At 41.9% G+C, this 16547-nt stretch overlaps 1 protein-coding gene across 1 annotated transcript in view; it reads left to right on the forward strand.

Annotated features, from left to right (window-relative positions):
- Window positions 1–4530: 4530 nt before the first annotated feature.
- The window catches only part of gata5 (GATA binding protein 5), a 42849-nt gene continuing 30832 nt past the window's right edge, over window positions 4531–16547 (forward strand). The window contains exons 1-2 of the mRNA XM_068048835.1: window positions 4531–4648; window positions 6021–6140. The gene's annotated coding sequence lies outside the window, so the exon portion shown is untranslated. The remainder of the gene's footprint in view (window positions 4649–6020; window positions 6141–16547) is intronic.

A 16547-nucleotide genomic window follows, 5' to 3' on the forward strand; every position in this document is an offset into this window, starting at 1 on the left:
TTAAAGAGCTTAGAGCCATAAATGAGCATTTGAAATTTTAAAGGAGCATTACATTTTAACTTAATAAAAGTAAGTGAAAAGTTTTTCCCACTCCCTCTCACACTTACATTAAATTCATTGCCCGCTCACCCCCACCAAAATACTTACCTTGACAACGTGACCTTAACCCACCCAAAGTTCATGAACTGTAACCCTCAACCCCTTCCCATCACCCCCCAACCAATCCAAAGCATTTTAATCCCACTCCCTGCCTCCCGCCCCTGCACAGAGAAAATCACCTCCTCCCCCCTCCCCACAGGTGTCGCGCCTCGTTTCCCCGAATGGGAATGCGAAGGCGCAGTATTTATTTATTTATTTATTTTTATTTATCTTTTTATTTAGAGATACAGCACTGAAACAGGCCCTTTGGCCCACCGAGTCTGTGCCGACCATCAACCACCCATTTTTACTAATCCTACACTAATCCCATATTCCTACCACATCCCCACCTATATTCCCCGACCACCTACCTACACTATGGGCAATTTATAATGGCCAATTTACCTACCAACCTGCAAGTCTTTGGCAAGTATTGCTGACCACCGGAATGAAGGTCCCAACCTGCTGGTAGAATCACGGCAGCCAGCATATTAATTAAAGGTAAGTACCTATTTGCACATTATAACGCGGGTCCCATCACCAAGCGGTGCGCCGGCTGCCACAAAGCCTCGCCGCTGAGATCGGGGCGGGGCCTACTGATGTCGGGGTCAGTGGCGGCCCTCATCCATTGCTATCTTCATTCCCCCACCTCACCCCACTCTGCCACCGCTCCTGGTGTCAGAGAGCTTTTAAAATCCAGTCTGTTAACTCTGCTTCTCTCTCCACAGATGCTGCCTGACCTGTTGAGTATTTCCAGCACTTTCTGTTTTTTTTCAGATTTCCAGCATCTGCAGTATTTTGCTTTTATTTATGTTACTGAAAAGCTGTGGGCGGCACGGTGGCGCAGTGGTTAGCCACGCAGCCTCACAGCTCCAGGGACCCGGGTTCGATTCTGGGTACTGCCTGTGCGGAGTTTGCAAGTTCTCACTGTGTCTGCGTGGGTTTCCTCCGGGTGCTCCGGTTTCCTCCCACATGCCAAAGATTTGCAGGTTGATAGGTTAATTGGCCATTATAAATTGCCCCCTAGTATAGGTAGGTGGTAGGGAAATATATAGGGACAGGTGGGGATGTGATAGGAATATGGGATTAGTGTAGGATTAGTATAAATGGGTGGTTGATGGTCGGCACAGACTCGGTGGGCCGAAGGGCCTGTTTCAGTGCTGTATCTCTAAACAAACATACATACATGGACAGATAGCATGAATAGGAAAGTTATTGAGAACCAAATTCTATAAATCATATAGACCATTGCCAAACATGGCAAATTTTATTTGTTGATTTGAATTCTGTCTGTATTGAACTTCCCTTACAATATATTCATCTAGATACATGCTGATCTCTGTGACACGGGAAAAAGCCTTTTATCTCTTTTATCGGTTGGACTCAGAATCACTGTTATTTTTGCAGCGATTAAGTGTAACAGAATAGATTGAATTATTTTGTACAATTCAATATGCTACCAAGAATGCAAATGGTTAGTAAATTTAACTGAGGGTCTGTTGTTTGTGCTGTAATATGATATGCAACACATAGGGCTGGATTTTGTTGAGCTCCCAATGTCAGGCTCCATGGTTGGGGCGGGGGCTGCTAGATCGCATCGGCAGCGGCCAGCCATGGAGCCCGATGCCAGGAATGCTGGGTCCGATCTTCCCAGTGGCGGGGAAGCTCTGTGGCGGCATATCCACCACTCCGCAGCGAGACCCGGATTTCAATATTCAAATCAGCTATTTAAATATATTTAAATTGAAACTGGAGCGATCTTACCAGCAGTTCCAGATCTTCCAGGTGATGTGAGGCACTCCAGCACCTTCACTTTCCCGTTCAGGGAAAGCTGGCGCCACTGAAGTAGGGAAGGGGGGGATCTCTGCATTAGTAGTGAAGTGAGGGGCTGGTGGGAAGGGGGCAACTGTGCATTGTCAGTGTAGGATTGGGGGAAGGGTTGAACTCTGCACTTAAGTCTGTTTGGCGGGGGGGGGTGAAAGGGGTCAACTCTGCACTTAGTGTTGTTGGGATGGAAAAGGGGTAATCTGGGCTTTTCTGCTGTAGTTGGTGGGGGGGGGGGGGGGTGGGTCAAAGTTTATTTTTTGTGAACAGAGGCTTGGCACCCCTTTAAAAATGGCGCCAGCGCCTGTGCAGAAGCAGACGACATCATTGACAGCATGGCTGAGGCCACCCCCGACATGTGATTGAGTATTATAATGAGCCGCCGGGTTGAAGATTGCGGTGGCGTGGCGACACATAGCCCGTGCATGCGGGCTACCATGTTTTCCCCTGGCGGTGTGAAAACAAAACTCAGCCCATGGCATGTAGTCTGCTGGAATGTTCACATTTTATTGAATCACATATTTAATAATTATTAAAATAGTATCATAAAGCATAGCAAGAATTAAACACCATCCTTTCACAACACATTCAGCCTACATTTATGCAACAGCTTTTGCATTGATACAAACTAGTTTTGGCCATGCATCAACACAAAACTGATAGCACAAGATGGAAAATATCTAAGTGCAATAAAGTCCTGAGGTTTGAGATCCCCTTCAGGAGGTTGATTAGAATTCGGTTTAAGTTCCAACTGTACAGAATAATTCAGCCTAAAAATATTTAGCCAAGCACTGAAATCTATTTTTAAAACTTTCACAGTACCAATAACACTTGCAGCTCTCTGCAAACTGGGAACATAATTTTATAAATCATATCTTATAGGAACAGGAGTAGGCTATTCAGCCCCTTAAGCCAGTTAGATCATGGTTGATATGTACCTCAAACCCATTTACTCACCTTTGCTCCATATCGCTTGATATCATTATCTAACACAAATCTATCCATCTCAGTTTTGAAAGTTTTAATTGACCCAGCATCCAAAGCCTTTTGGGGAAGAGAGTTCCAGATATCTACTACCCTTTGTGTGAAGAAGTGCTTCCTGATTCATTCCTAAATAGCCTCCTACCTATTTGGGACGATAAAGCAAACTTATACAGAACAGTTCAGAAAACTGAAATTTGCATCATCATCAAATTTTCTAACAATACAACTAATGATCTGAGGCTTGTGTGCTATGCAATGCAGTCATCAGAGCCACGTAATACTATCTGACCAGCAGTAACAGTGATGCAGCACATGCATGCTTTGACATTGCTCTCCAAGCAATGTCAGGTTTTAATGTTTGTATTAGGGCAGGATGGATGATGCTGACACTTTCTTAATCCATATAAAGTTACATAAGTTTACAGGGAGTCCAATGGACCCATGGCACTTTTCATTTGTGTCTTGTTAGCACACTTGAGTCATACTGTAATTGGTGTAAACTCCAACTGGTATGAGATAGTCTCTTATAATGGGTTTAGCACCACGTACCTTCGTATCATTTAAAAGAAATTGGACCAATTTAGATAATTTTTTGGCAAGCAAATTACTATCTTTGGGATTAATTAGCCAACCAATTTATACTGTCATTTTTGTGCAAATGCTTAACGTAAACAATTTTATATTGATGTGAATGTGGTAGTATCGGTACACTACCAATTTGGAATCCCATTGAAAAATATTTTAACTGTGAGAAATTAAACTTAAAATGGTCCTAACACTGACTGGAGTCAAAGTATTATTTAAGTCACGTGAACACAATGTTATCTTGAATATTGGGGTCTTCCTAATACTTTACTCACTGGTATTGTATTAGCAGCAAACAGCCTTACATAAAGAAGCTCAAAATCAGTCTCTAATCAGAATCAGATATTTTCGATTTCTCCTCAGGCTTTCTTTTATTTGTTTTTGAACCAGCTAAAATCAGTTGATATAATTCTGTCTGACAACAGAATAAGATAAATTAAGTCCTAAAGGCGCTATATAAATATAAGTTGTTGTTGTAAATGTCAAAGTTATTGATGTGGCACAGAACCTTCTGTTTTATTTAACTAAAGGGATTGCGAGTGAATTTTGAGGGTGTTTACACGCCAGTTTTAGCATTGCAGTAGAGATGTGTAAACATGGGGTCGAATCAGTTGCATTGGGATAAATGAAACCTTGCAAAATCCCTTAACTTGGTCTTGAACAATTCAGGTTTCAAACATAAGTTTCCTTTTGCAGTGTGGCTTCCAACATCATGGCAGCAGAACATAACTGGGGATTGACACTGGCTTCATAATGAGGGATTGTGGCTTGGAAAGGCCGATATGAATTAGCTTTCCATAAACTGCAGCAAACTTGAGAGCGAATTGCTCTTAGTTCACCGTTTGCAATGTCAGTGCACCCTTAGGTTCAAGTGATACTACAGCTTCCGGTGGCATGATGCTCAAGTAGGTAGATCTGAGTTATACCGGAGGAGGTTTGCCTCAAACTGAGCTCCAAGGCAAACAAGAAATGTGCATGCATGCTTTAAGTGGATTCTGGAGTCAGATTGCGATTTAACTCCCGAGCTATGCGACTATGTTCATCCTTTAGGAGCACCTAAAACCACTTCGCATGGATGCAAAATCTAACTGCAGCCTCGGAAGCCTGCTGTATTCAGGTGAACTTACTGACCCCTATTGAAAATGGCATATTTCCGTCTGAAACTGAACATGTTGTTTAGATGCGATATTCGGTGAAGAGACTGTGGGGAAAAGTTATCAAATATGAACCATAGGCCATAAGACTATCGTCTACCTCAGTATTTATTAATGTACCATTTTTTGAAACTTTATAATTTTGTTGGCAAAATCATTAAATTTATTATAACAATGAATTAGCTCGAATTTAAAAAAAACGAATTTGTGGTAAATCAGCCGTTTTGAAGAAAGTTGAATTGTGTGGGATATCGGTCGCATTTGTGTCAAACTTTAATAAAATGTTATCGGGTGATTGATCATATTCCTCAACAGTAAAAACAAATCCAGGCTATTGATCAGCAGCGAACTATGTCCCTGATAGTGGCAAGTAGATTCACTAAACTGTTCTCAGAATATTCTTCTTCCAAGACCGCACATCTGAATTACTGACTGCAAATTCTGTTGGTATTTGATAGTAAAACGTTAAATATGTTTCTTGGCGTTAAATACAGTAATTGTAAAAGTTCCCTTCGCTTTGGTCTTATTGCAAGGACTCAGCTTTTAGACTGGAGAGTGGGGATCATTCGGCAATCGTTTACTTTGCGCTGATTTGCTGCCGTTTAGCTGATTATTAGGATTGCGGTAACTATGGAACAGATGCATTTGTAGGGCCTCAATTTTTGATTTCAAAAAGTCAACTATGCAACGCATATGCACTGTCCCCAACAGCGAGCTAGATGATTTAAATCACATTGTTGCATCGTTATTTGCTATAAACAGGCTGATGGGAATTACCCAAAGACGAAATAAAGGAAATGTGCATGCAATTTTAACCAGCTTTTCGAAATTGATGATAATTCCGATATAACCCGCTTACAGGTGACACTGAGGCTGTTGCCTCGTTCTATTTTAATACGAACGCGCGCGTCCATCTCTAGACTGTCAAGAAGTATTTAAATAACTGTGCGTTTTTGTTACCATTAAAATATTAATTTGTGTACGAAATGTATTACGATTTCATAAATGGGCATGCCCACGTAATATATTGGATCAAGAATGTAGTCTGTACTTTTTGGTATTATTCATTTCAGCAATTTCATGTCAGTTTCATAAATAAACTCAAACCCCGAAATCAAAATAAGAATGGGGTTTAAAACGTGTACCTTATATAAACATTAATATATGTTACTCATTCTAAATTAAAGGAACACAACCCCGAAATTCAAGACTGACCCTTGTACCCGAATTGGGCTATATGTTATGCTTAATTTTCGATATTAATAACCCCAGGATTGATTGTTGAGCGGGAATCTCGTTACATTTATGTAAATTTATGCTGCCTTCTTAATAAAGGGTCTAGAAAGGTGTTTCACTGACATCCCTGTGGGAGTCACGTTGCTGCAGCAATGGGAGAACAACACACGGCAACCCTTATCAAACTGACCCCCAAAGTGTGCATACCGGTGTAATGAAGTGAGTATGAGCAGTGTATTGGAGCACTCGTTGCGAAATGTAACAGATGTGTTGATCATTCAAACGAGTTATCTTTCAGGTTGAGACGGGATCTATATGAGAACAATGTACTGAATCTTTCGCATTTATGCAATGTATTCGTTTGCAAATTAATAGCAAAATACTTTGTTCAAACGGTTCGGCTTTGTCGTCTCATTTTTGTAACGAAGTTCTCGTATTAACGCCGGAAGTTTCGGTAACAGTGATAGGCAACCTCCAGTGAAGAAGACAAGTGGAAAAATAAATTCCTCCTCCAAAAGTAAACCCTTTTTAGTCCAGACCGTCACTGTTGCTCTTACATCACTTGGGAAACGGGGAAATCTGCGGCTTTTCCGCCCAAGACAATTTTCCAAATTCCGCATTCCCAATTATTTATTCCCATTTTACCAGAAACGCCTAACTTTTTAATGAAAAAATCATTTTATATCCAGAGCGTCTCAAAGCTGTGTTTAAACGAGAGCGGGGGAGATGTGGCATGTTTTGCTCGAATTTGATTGCGGATTTCTTTTAACAGGAATTTTGAAAGTATTTTTTTATCCGAGATTGTGCACTTTATTTTCTGAAATACTCGAGTGCAATGTGATCGGAATGTCGTTGCTGCACTGCATCTACTTTTATATGTAATATTTATTATAATAGGATTTAAACGACTTTATTATAAATGCATTCTCTGGAGTATTGAATTGTCAGTGATTGGCGCATCCCTTTTTTAAAAGTAGCTGTCAGCTATGCTTTCAGTGGCCAGTTGCTATATCAAACCCTCAAATGTCTGAGCTCCCACACGTCTATAGCTTTTATTAGTCAATATCTGGACAAATCACAGGAGGTGGGGGAGAATGATACAAGACCAGGTCCTGGGGGCGCCACCAAGTCTGTAAGCAGTGCAAAAAAAAAACGCTGGGGAGTATATTTTTTTAAAAAGAGAATAATCAGCCCATGTCTCTTTATATGGTAACCCGGCGGCGTTTTTACAATCGAATAAAATGGAGTCAGTCGAACCTCGTAAATTTTCTGGGGGCGGGGGGGGGGGGTGGGGGGGTGATATTTTGAAGCGATAGAAATTTTGCTGAATGAGAGGCTGGTGGGGAAAGTTTACTTTCAGATACTATACCAAAATTGTGTTGTTAACGGAGGGAGATTGGGTTTGCCATTGCTTCAGAACCCTTGTTTTCTGTAAAATGTTGCCATCGGTTAGATTAGACTCAACTATTTTGCCAATTGTTTTCCTGCACTGTTCCTCAAACACCCACCAAATCGAACCTTTCTTGCTATCGGTGGAGGAGGGAATCTTGGATTATTTATTGAATCTGGTTTTCTTTCTATGAGGCCTCGAGAATGCTGGGTCGACTGATTAACGCTTGTTTATGCTCAAATGTGCTTTTTCCTTCCACTTCAATATAACACATTGATAGTAATCCACAGACAACACTCATAAATCAGCTACACGCTCCCTTTCTACGCCTTCAACTGCTGACAAAACATAGTGGGAAAGATTTAGACAAATAACGAAGTCGTATTCATTTGTTTATCAACGTTGGCTTCATAAGATGTCGATGAAGTTTTCAGAAATGTTTAGATATTTAGAGATAGTTCAAATTAAATGGGTGCAATTTCTTTGCAAACCAACAAAGGGTGTGTGTGTGACACAAAAAAAAATCTGAAAACTACAAGCACACCAAAACAAAAAGGGATAGTTTCAGAAAGTTGCTGCTGGGTTAAATATATTTGCGCAGAACGGGATATTTGTGCTTGTGTGTGTACAACAGCAACTTGCATTTATATAGCGCTTTTAATGTAGTGAAACGTCCCATGTATGACTATATAAAACGTACGTATAAAATTTCAAATGAAATTGGCAGTCACTTGTACACCCTAAAATGAGACGATCGGATCATTTTTAAAGTGGCATATTTATCGTTAGTCTTTCTTAATCTGGTTTCAAACACTTTTCTTGTTCCTGCCTCTCACCCACACGGTCACCTGTGAAACGCCATTGCAAAGGATCACAGGTAACTTTTTCCTCAAATACATGCTTGTACACAGATATTCGTGCTTGGAGTATTTTGTTGTCTAACGCTCAATTTTAGGCACTCATTTTGTGGCTTTTCCCAGTATTTGGACCATATTTAGCTCAATGCTGTTTGTCTTAAACTTTACCAGTAACAAAACTATCACTAAATGTGTCCGTTTAAACGAACCGGCGCCTAGCTACCAACCAGTTTATAATTTAACACTTCCAATTAAAAACGCTCGCGCACTTTAACTATGGATTCTGCATAACGCACGAAATGTGTTACCACAGAGGTTATATTGCAGAGTTCCTTTGAGTTAAGTTGGCTATTTCAACAGCTGTCACTTTATTTAAATATTCAAACTTTTCCTGTGGCTTTCTAGAAATACTGTGACAGTGCTGTATATATCAATAGAGCTAACAGTTTGAATTCGCTAACATCGGGGATTGGTCAATAAGTCACTTCTTTATCCGAAAATAAAACACAGTCAAAGAATTGTATTTGTTCTTGGTCGGAACAGCAAACCTAAATATACAGCTGAAGATTTGCGAGTCTTTTTTTTTAAGTCACGTTAAAAGTTTGAGTTGAAAAGCGAAAGTGATGAGTTTTACGGAGATAATATTCTTCCATAGACAATCCTCTTCGTAAGAACAAGGAAAAGGAACTCTCCAAAATTCAAATGGAAATCTTCTGGGGATTGGGAGGGATCTGTTATCGGGCAGTGAATGCAGGGAGGTTGAAGAGCTTCCAAACATGGCCTATAAAATTCAACAGGGTTGCTCCAATAAGGATACATTCAGCTCTTCATCGTCCACTCAACACTAGACAGATAGTAACATAGTAAAATCTCTTCCTTTTCAAAGATAATTGACTTCTTTAAATCGTAATACCAGCAGAGCGATATAACAAACATGTAACAGTCTTTGGAATCTAAATTGCTTCAAAGATGTTAGTTTACAGCTTTGAAACCAAACAGATTGAAACTAACAAAGAAGCCTTTCATTTTTGAAATTTGCTTGATTTATCCAAAGCGTTTGTTTCTATGGCATTTGATAAAAACTGCCCCTATTTATTTGATTAGTTTGTATCACTGCAAAGATGGGAGGTGGGGGGATGTTATTCAATCTGTACAGCATATGGCGATCTCATAAACAGGTTATACAGAGAGTAGGATATCTTACACATGTAGCACAGAGAATGGAACAACACAGATATCAGTACTGAGACTGGGTACAAATAAAGAGCAATGCAGAAACTCCATATATAGATCAGTACAGAGAAGGAGACTCCAGACAGACATCAATATCGAGAGTCGTTGTTGTATCTTCTCACTCTTCCATTAACAATAGCTTGACATAAAGGAAGGATTTTGTAGATTGCTTAACAGTCTGACAGACCATAATGTAAATGCTCCTTCCATAGTTGCAACCATTGTAGTAGCTAGTCCTATATGGCGGGAGGATTTTATGGACTCCCACAACTCATACATTGAAGGTGGGGAACCCTCATGAATAAGAGTATATTCATATGGTGAGTATACTGTTTGAGCTGCCAATGCAGAATTCAGAGTTGAAGATCCAGTCTCCACTTTGCAAGATTGTCTGAGCAGGGGTGAACCCTACACTTCCTAAACTCCAAGATGAGACCACTAAGCCAAAGGCTTGATCTTAATATGAGTGAAACTTCACAAAGACGCTAACAGAGTGAGAGGGCTCCTTGCAGACAGTAGAACAGAGTGAGTGACCCATGGATACTAGCGCAGAAAGAAATCCCATACAGACTCTAATGCACATAGATCACAAATATAATTCAATGCAGGCAGTAACACTCCATAGAAATATCAATACAATGAGGTGCCAAACATACATTAGTATAGAAAGAGATATCATGCAGTCACAAACTCACATAGAGAAGCTGGCCCCACGTTTGCAGATGAGTAGTGACTTCATACAAACACTGATGGGCAATGAGACTCCATATAGACAGAAGTACAAGGATACTCCATTTTGACACTTTTGATAATGTCCCCACAGGAGGTTGGTTAGCAAAATTAAAGCACATGGGATAGGAGGCAATATACTGGCATGGATTAAGGACTGATTAACAGGCAGAAAGCAGAGAGTAGGAATAAATGGGTCATTCTCACATTGGCAGGCTGTGACTAGTGGGGTACCGCAGGGATCTGTGCTTGGGCCCCAGCTGTTCACAATATAAATCAAAGATTTGGATGTGGTGACCAAATGTAGTATTTCCAAGTTCGCGGATGACACAAAACTAGGTGGGAATGTGTGCTGTGAGGAAGATGCAAAGCAGCTTCAAGGGGATTGGGAAGACTTAGTGATTGGGAAAAATATGGTAGATGGAATATAATGTGGAAAAATGTGAGGTTATCCACTTTGATAGGAGGAATAGATGTGCAGAGTATTTCTTAAATGGTAAAAGATTAGAAAGTGTAAATGTACAAAAGGACCTGGTTGTCCTTGTCAATAAGTCACTGAAAGCTAACATGCAGGTGCAGCAAGCAATTAGGAAGGCTAATGGTATGTTAGCCTTTATCGCAAGAGGATTTGAGTACAGGAGTAGTGAAGTCTTGCTTCAATTGTATAGAACATTTGTTTGACCGCAGTTGGAGTACTGTGTGCAGTTTTGGTCCCCTAATCTTAGGAAGGATATTATTGCCATAGAGGGTAAAGCCAGGCTACCCAACCTGAACCCGACCAAACCTGACTACATGAGTTGGGTTCAGGTTGGGTCGGGTCAATATTCTATACCCAACATTCGGGCTCGGGTCGGATTGTGATTGGGTTGGCTGTGGTCGGGTTTTGTTTTGTATTGTTTTCTTTTTAATCTGTGTTTTGACGTGATATTTTTTCTGTACTAATAACATGTTTGATATTTTCGGGTTGGGTCGGGCATGAAAAAAAATTGAAGGACTCAGGCCAAGGTCAGGTTTCGGTTGGCTGTGGTCGGGTCGGGCCCGGGTCGTGTTTTAATTTTATATCCGAGCCAGGCTTTAATAGAGGGAATGCAACGAAGGTTCACCAGACTTATTCCCGGGATGGCGGGACTGTCCTATGAAGAGAGCTAGGGGAAACTGAGCCTGTATTCTCCCAAGTTTCGAAGAATGAGAGGTGATCTCATTGAAACCTACAAAATACTTAAAGGGATAGACAGGGCAGAAGCAACTAAGATGTTTCCCCTGATAGGGGAATCTAGAACCAGGGGACACAATTTCAAAATAAGGGGGAAGCCACTTAGGATAGAGATGAGGAGAAATTTCTTTACTCGGAGGGTTGTGAATGTTTGGAATTCTCTACCCCAGGGGGCTATGGAAGCTCAGTCATTGAGTATGTTTAAAGCAGAGATTGACAGATTTCTAAATACAAATGACATAAGGAGATATGAGGATAGAGTGGGAAAAAGGCATTGAAGTGGAAGATCAGCCATGATCATATTTAATGGTGGAGCAGGATGGGCTGAATGGCCTACTCCTGCTCCTATGTTCCTATGGCATCAGTATATAGGGAGAAAACTCGTAGAAATGGCGATACATAGAAAGATCCCACGAACATACTAGTACAGACATTGAGATTCAGACATCAGTAGAAGGAGATTGACACCATAATGACTGCAATATGGAAAGTAACAACCTATGCAAAAAGACCTCATACATCTCCATTAAAGAGATGGAGACCCCATTTTGACACAAGGAGAGAGAGTGAGACTTCATAAAACACCATTAGACAGAGAAAGAAGGAGAGAAATGCTCTATGCAGCTACCAAAACAGATTGTAAAAGCCTATACAGCAAGAGTGCTGAAAGTGAGACTCCATCTAGACACTGGTGGCTGGATTCTCCTCCCATTGGCAGTTTAGCAGCTGAGCAAAACTAAGTCCGCATCGCTCACACACCGTACTTTCCTCCGAGGCTCGTCATTTGCTATGCAGAGTGGGTTTGGAGTGGTAATACTGTTCTTAATATGGTAACCAGCCAGTTAAAGGTATCATCAGTTTTCCAGCAGTGGAGAGCACCAGGTGTTTCAAGAAGCAGCAGCTTTGGAGGAGGGAATGGTTTGGGAATGAGTAGCAGATTATCAGATACATCCATGTTCCCCAAGGTTCAGTACTAGGACCACTGTTTTTTTCTTATATATAAATGACTTGGATATTGAAATATAGAGTAAAATTTGCTGATGATACCAAACTTGGAGGTGTGGCAGACAGTGAAGATGAAACCAATTGACTGCAACAGGACATAGATGGGCAAGTAGAATAAGCAGACAAGTGGCAAATGGAATAATACCGAGAAGTGTGAGGTGATGCATTTTGGCAGAAGGGATAGGGAGAGGCAATATAGACTAAATGGCACCCATCTAAGGAGTGTAAAGGGACAGAGGGACCTGGGGGTTCATGTGGATAGAACTTTGAAGGTGACAGGGCATATTGAGAGAGTAATTTGCAAAGCATATGGGATCTTGGGCTTCATAAATCGAGGTATTAAGTACATAAGCAGGGAAGTTATACTGAACCTATTTAAAGCTCTAGTTAGGCCATAACTAAAGTATTGCATCCAATTCTGGTCACAGCACATTAGGAAGGATGTGAGGGTCCTTGAGAGGATACAGAGGGGATTTACCAAAATGGTTCCAGGGATGAGGGATTTTAGCTACAAGGTTAGGTTGGAGAAGCTGGGATTGTTTGCCTTGGAGCAAAGGACATTGAGGGAGATTTGATAGAGGTGTACAGGATTATGATAGGTTTGGATAAGGTAAACAAAGAAAAGTTATTCCTATTAGTTGATAGTACAAGGACTAGGGGACACTGAATTAAAGTTTTGGGCAAGAGATGCAGGGGTGGATGTGAGGAAGAACTTTTTTATGCAGTGAGTGGTCATGGCCTGGAACTCGCTGTCTGCGAGGGTGGTGGAAGCAGAGAAGATGAATGATTTCAAAACGAAATTGGATAGGCACTTGATGAAAATAAACTTGTAGGGTTACAGGGATTGAGCAGGGGAATGGAACTGATTATATTGCTCTACAGAGAGCTGGCATGGACTTAATTGGACGAATGGCCCCTTCTGTGCCCTAATGACTCTATGACTATGACTCTATGTGTTGCTAATTAAAGATGGGCTAGAAGATTTGGACTCTAGGATGTGATGGGCAGGAAAACACCTAACAGTGTTGTGTGGCACTACCACCGTGCTAAATGGGTTAGATTCAGAACAGATCTAGCAGCTCAAAATGGGTATTTGTAAGGCAGCAGAATTGCATCCGATCACAATCTGCAATCTCATGGCCCGGCATATCCCTCACTCTACCATTACCATCAAGCCAGGATATCAACACTTGTTCAATGAGAATTGCAGGAGAGTATGCCAGGTGCGACACAGGCAAAAATAAAAATGATGTGCCAACCTGAGGAAGCTACAACACAGGACTACATGCACGCTAAGTAGCGGAAGCAGCATGTGATAGAATAAAGTGAGCCCTCAATAAATGGATCAGATCAAAGCTCTGCAGTCCTGCCACATCCAGTCATGAATGGTTATAGACAATTAAACAACTAACCAGAGGAGGAGGCACCACAAACATCCCCATCATCAATGTTGAGTGAGCCCAGCACGTGAGTGCAAAAGACAAGGCTGAAGCATTTGCAACCACATTCAGCTAGAATGCCAAGTGGATGATCCATCTCGGCCTCCTCCTGAGGTCCCCAGCATCACAGATGCCAGTCTTCAGCCAAATCAATTCACTCAACGTGATATCAGTAAACAGCTGAAGGCACTGGATACAGAAAAGGCTACAGGCTCTGACAACATTCCGGCTGTAGTACCAACGACTTGTGCTCCAGAACTAGCCATGCCTCTAGCGAGGCTGTTTCAGTACAGCTACAACATTGGCATCTACCTGACAATGTCAAAAGTTGCTCAGGTATGTCCTGTCCACTAAAAGCAGGACAAATCCAATCCAACCAATCACCGCCCCATCAGTCTACTCTCAATCATCAGCAAAGTGATGGAAGGTTCATTGACAGTGTTAGCGAGCAGCACTGACACAGCAATAACCTGCTCACCAATGCTTAGCTTGGGATCCTTCAGGACCACTCAGCTCCCAACCTCATTACAGCCTTGGTCCAAAGATGGACAAAAGAGCTGAATTCAAGAGGTGAGGTGAAAGTGACTGCCCTTGATATCAAGGCAGCATTTGACCACATGTGGCATCGAGGAGCCCCAGCAAAAGTTGCAGTCAATGGGAATCGGGGAGAAAACTCTCCCAAGCACCAAGGAAGATGATTGTGCTTGTTGGAGACAAATCAGCCCCAGGGCATAATTTCTGGAGTTCTTCAGGGTATTGTCCTGGGCCCAAGCATCTTCATCTGCTTCATCAATGACCTTCCCTTCATAAGATCAGAAGTGGGGATGTTTGCTGATAACTGCACAGTGTTCAGTACTGTTCGCAACTCCTCAGATACTGAAGCAGTTTGTCTGCATATAGCAAAACCATTCAGTCTTGGTCTGATAAGTGGCAAGCAGCATTCGCACCATGCAAGTGCCAGGCAATGACCATCTCTCACAAGAGAGAATCTAACCATTTACCCTTGACATTCAATGGTATTACCATTGATGAATTCACCACTACCATCAACATCCTGAGGGTTACCATTGATCAGAAACTTATCTGGACCAACCATATAAATACTGTGACTACAAGAGCAGGTCAGAGGCTGGAAATTCTGCTGCGAGTAACTCACTTCCTGTTTCTCCAAAATCTGTCCACCATCTACAAAGCACAAGTCAGGAGTGTGATGGAATACTCCTCACTTGCCTGGATGAGTGCAACTCCAACAACACTCAAGAAGCTTGATAACATCCAGGACAAAGCAGCCCACTTAATTGGCACCCCATCCACCAACTTAAGCATTCGTTAAGCATTCATTCCCTCCACCACCAGCACACAATGGCAGCAGTGTGTACCATCTACAAGATGCACTGCAGCAACTTACCACACCTCCTTCGACAGCATCTTCCAAATCCTAGAAGGACAAGGGCAGCAGACACATGGGAACACCACTAAATGCAAGTTTCCCTCCAAGTCACACACCATTTCTGACGGAACTACATGACCATTCCTTCACTGTTGCTGGGTCAAAATCTCCCTTTCTAACAGCACTGTGGATGTACTGACACCAGATCGACTGCAGCGGTTCAAGAAGGCGGCTCACCACCACCTTCTCAAAGGCAATTAGGGATAGGCAACAAAGGCTGGTCTTGCCAGTGGTGCTCACATCTAGGAATGAATAAAATATATATTTTTTAAACCAGGGTTGTTCAAGCTGTATGGAGTGAGGTAGCAGAAGCTGTCAATGCATTCTCCACCACTGCAAGAACTATACAGCAGAGGAAGAGGTTCGGTGACCTCTCAAGGGTAGCCAAAAGAAAGTCAAAGCATTCTTGCAAATTCACATGTTCTCCCACTCTTACAGCCTTCAGGCACCTCTATGCTGTCAACAACTGGGTGTCAAGGAAACTCACTTATACAAAGGGAAATCTCTGAAAACACTGCAGAACCATCTTTACCCAAAATCACCCTGGCAACACATTGTGCATGCCACAGGGGCTTCTGCAAGCCTTCAAGAACACTTCATTTGAAGGGACAATGCACCTCCACCTCTCATCATCATGGGCGCCCATACCGATATGGGGAGCTGTTTATGCCATTCACATGCCTTGAGCATTGCCTTCTCTCCATCCAAAGGAATTGCTGGCCCATAGCCAGTATCAGAGAAATAAAAGCAGGGGAAGAGCACATTACTAAAAGCTTTGGGTTTGCACGAGCAGAGACTATGGGAAATCAGGCAGGGAGTCAGGAGAGACTGTTGAAGATGATGAGGTTGGACATGAGGTGATAACGGAAAGTTGGTAAAAGTTGGGAAATGCTCATCATAGTTAGTATCTGTGTTTACTCAAGGTTTTGCATTGCCTTAACACTTAAGCACTATTTCTTCAAGGGGAAACGCTAGTGTAAGCGTAGCCAAATACACTCTTCTGTGATTCACATTATAGAAGCAGGGGTAGGCCATACAATCACTGGTGCCTGCTCTGTCATTTAATAAGATCATGGTTGATCCTTGACCTCAACACCACTTTCCTGTCCAATCTCCATATCCCTTAATTCCCCGAGAGTCCAAGAATCATATGATCTCAGCCTTGAATATACACAATGAGCATCCATGGCACTCTGGTTTAGAGAATTCCAAAGATTCACAACCCTCTGAGTGAAGAATTTGCTCCTCATCTTAATCCAAAATGTCTTTCCCCTTATCCTGAGCCTGTTCCCCCAGTTATTGACTCTCCA

This window comes from Heterodontus francisci, chromosome 16, assembly GCF_036365525.1.
Source record: "Heterodontus francisci isolate sHetFra1 chromosome 16, sHetFra1.hap1, whole genome shotgun sequence".
Lineage (NCBI taxonomy): Eukaryota > Metazoa > Chordata > Chondrichthyes > Heterodontiformes > Heterodontidae > Heterodontus > Heterodontus francisci.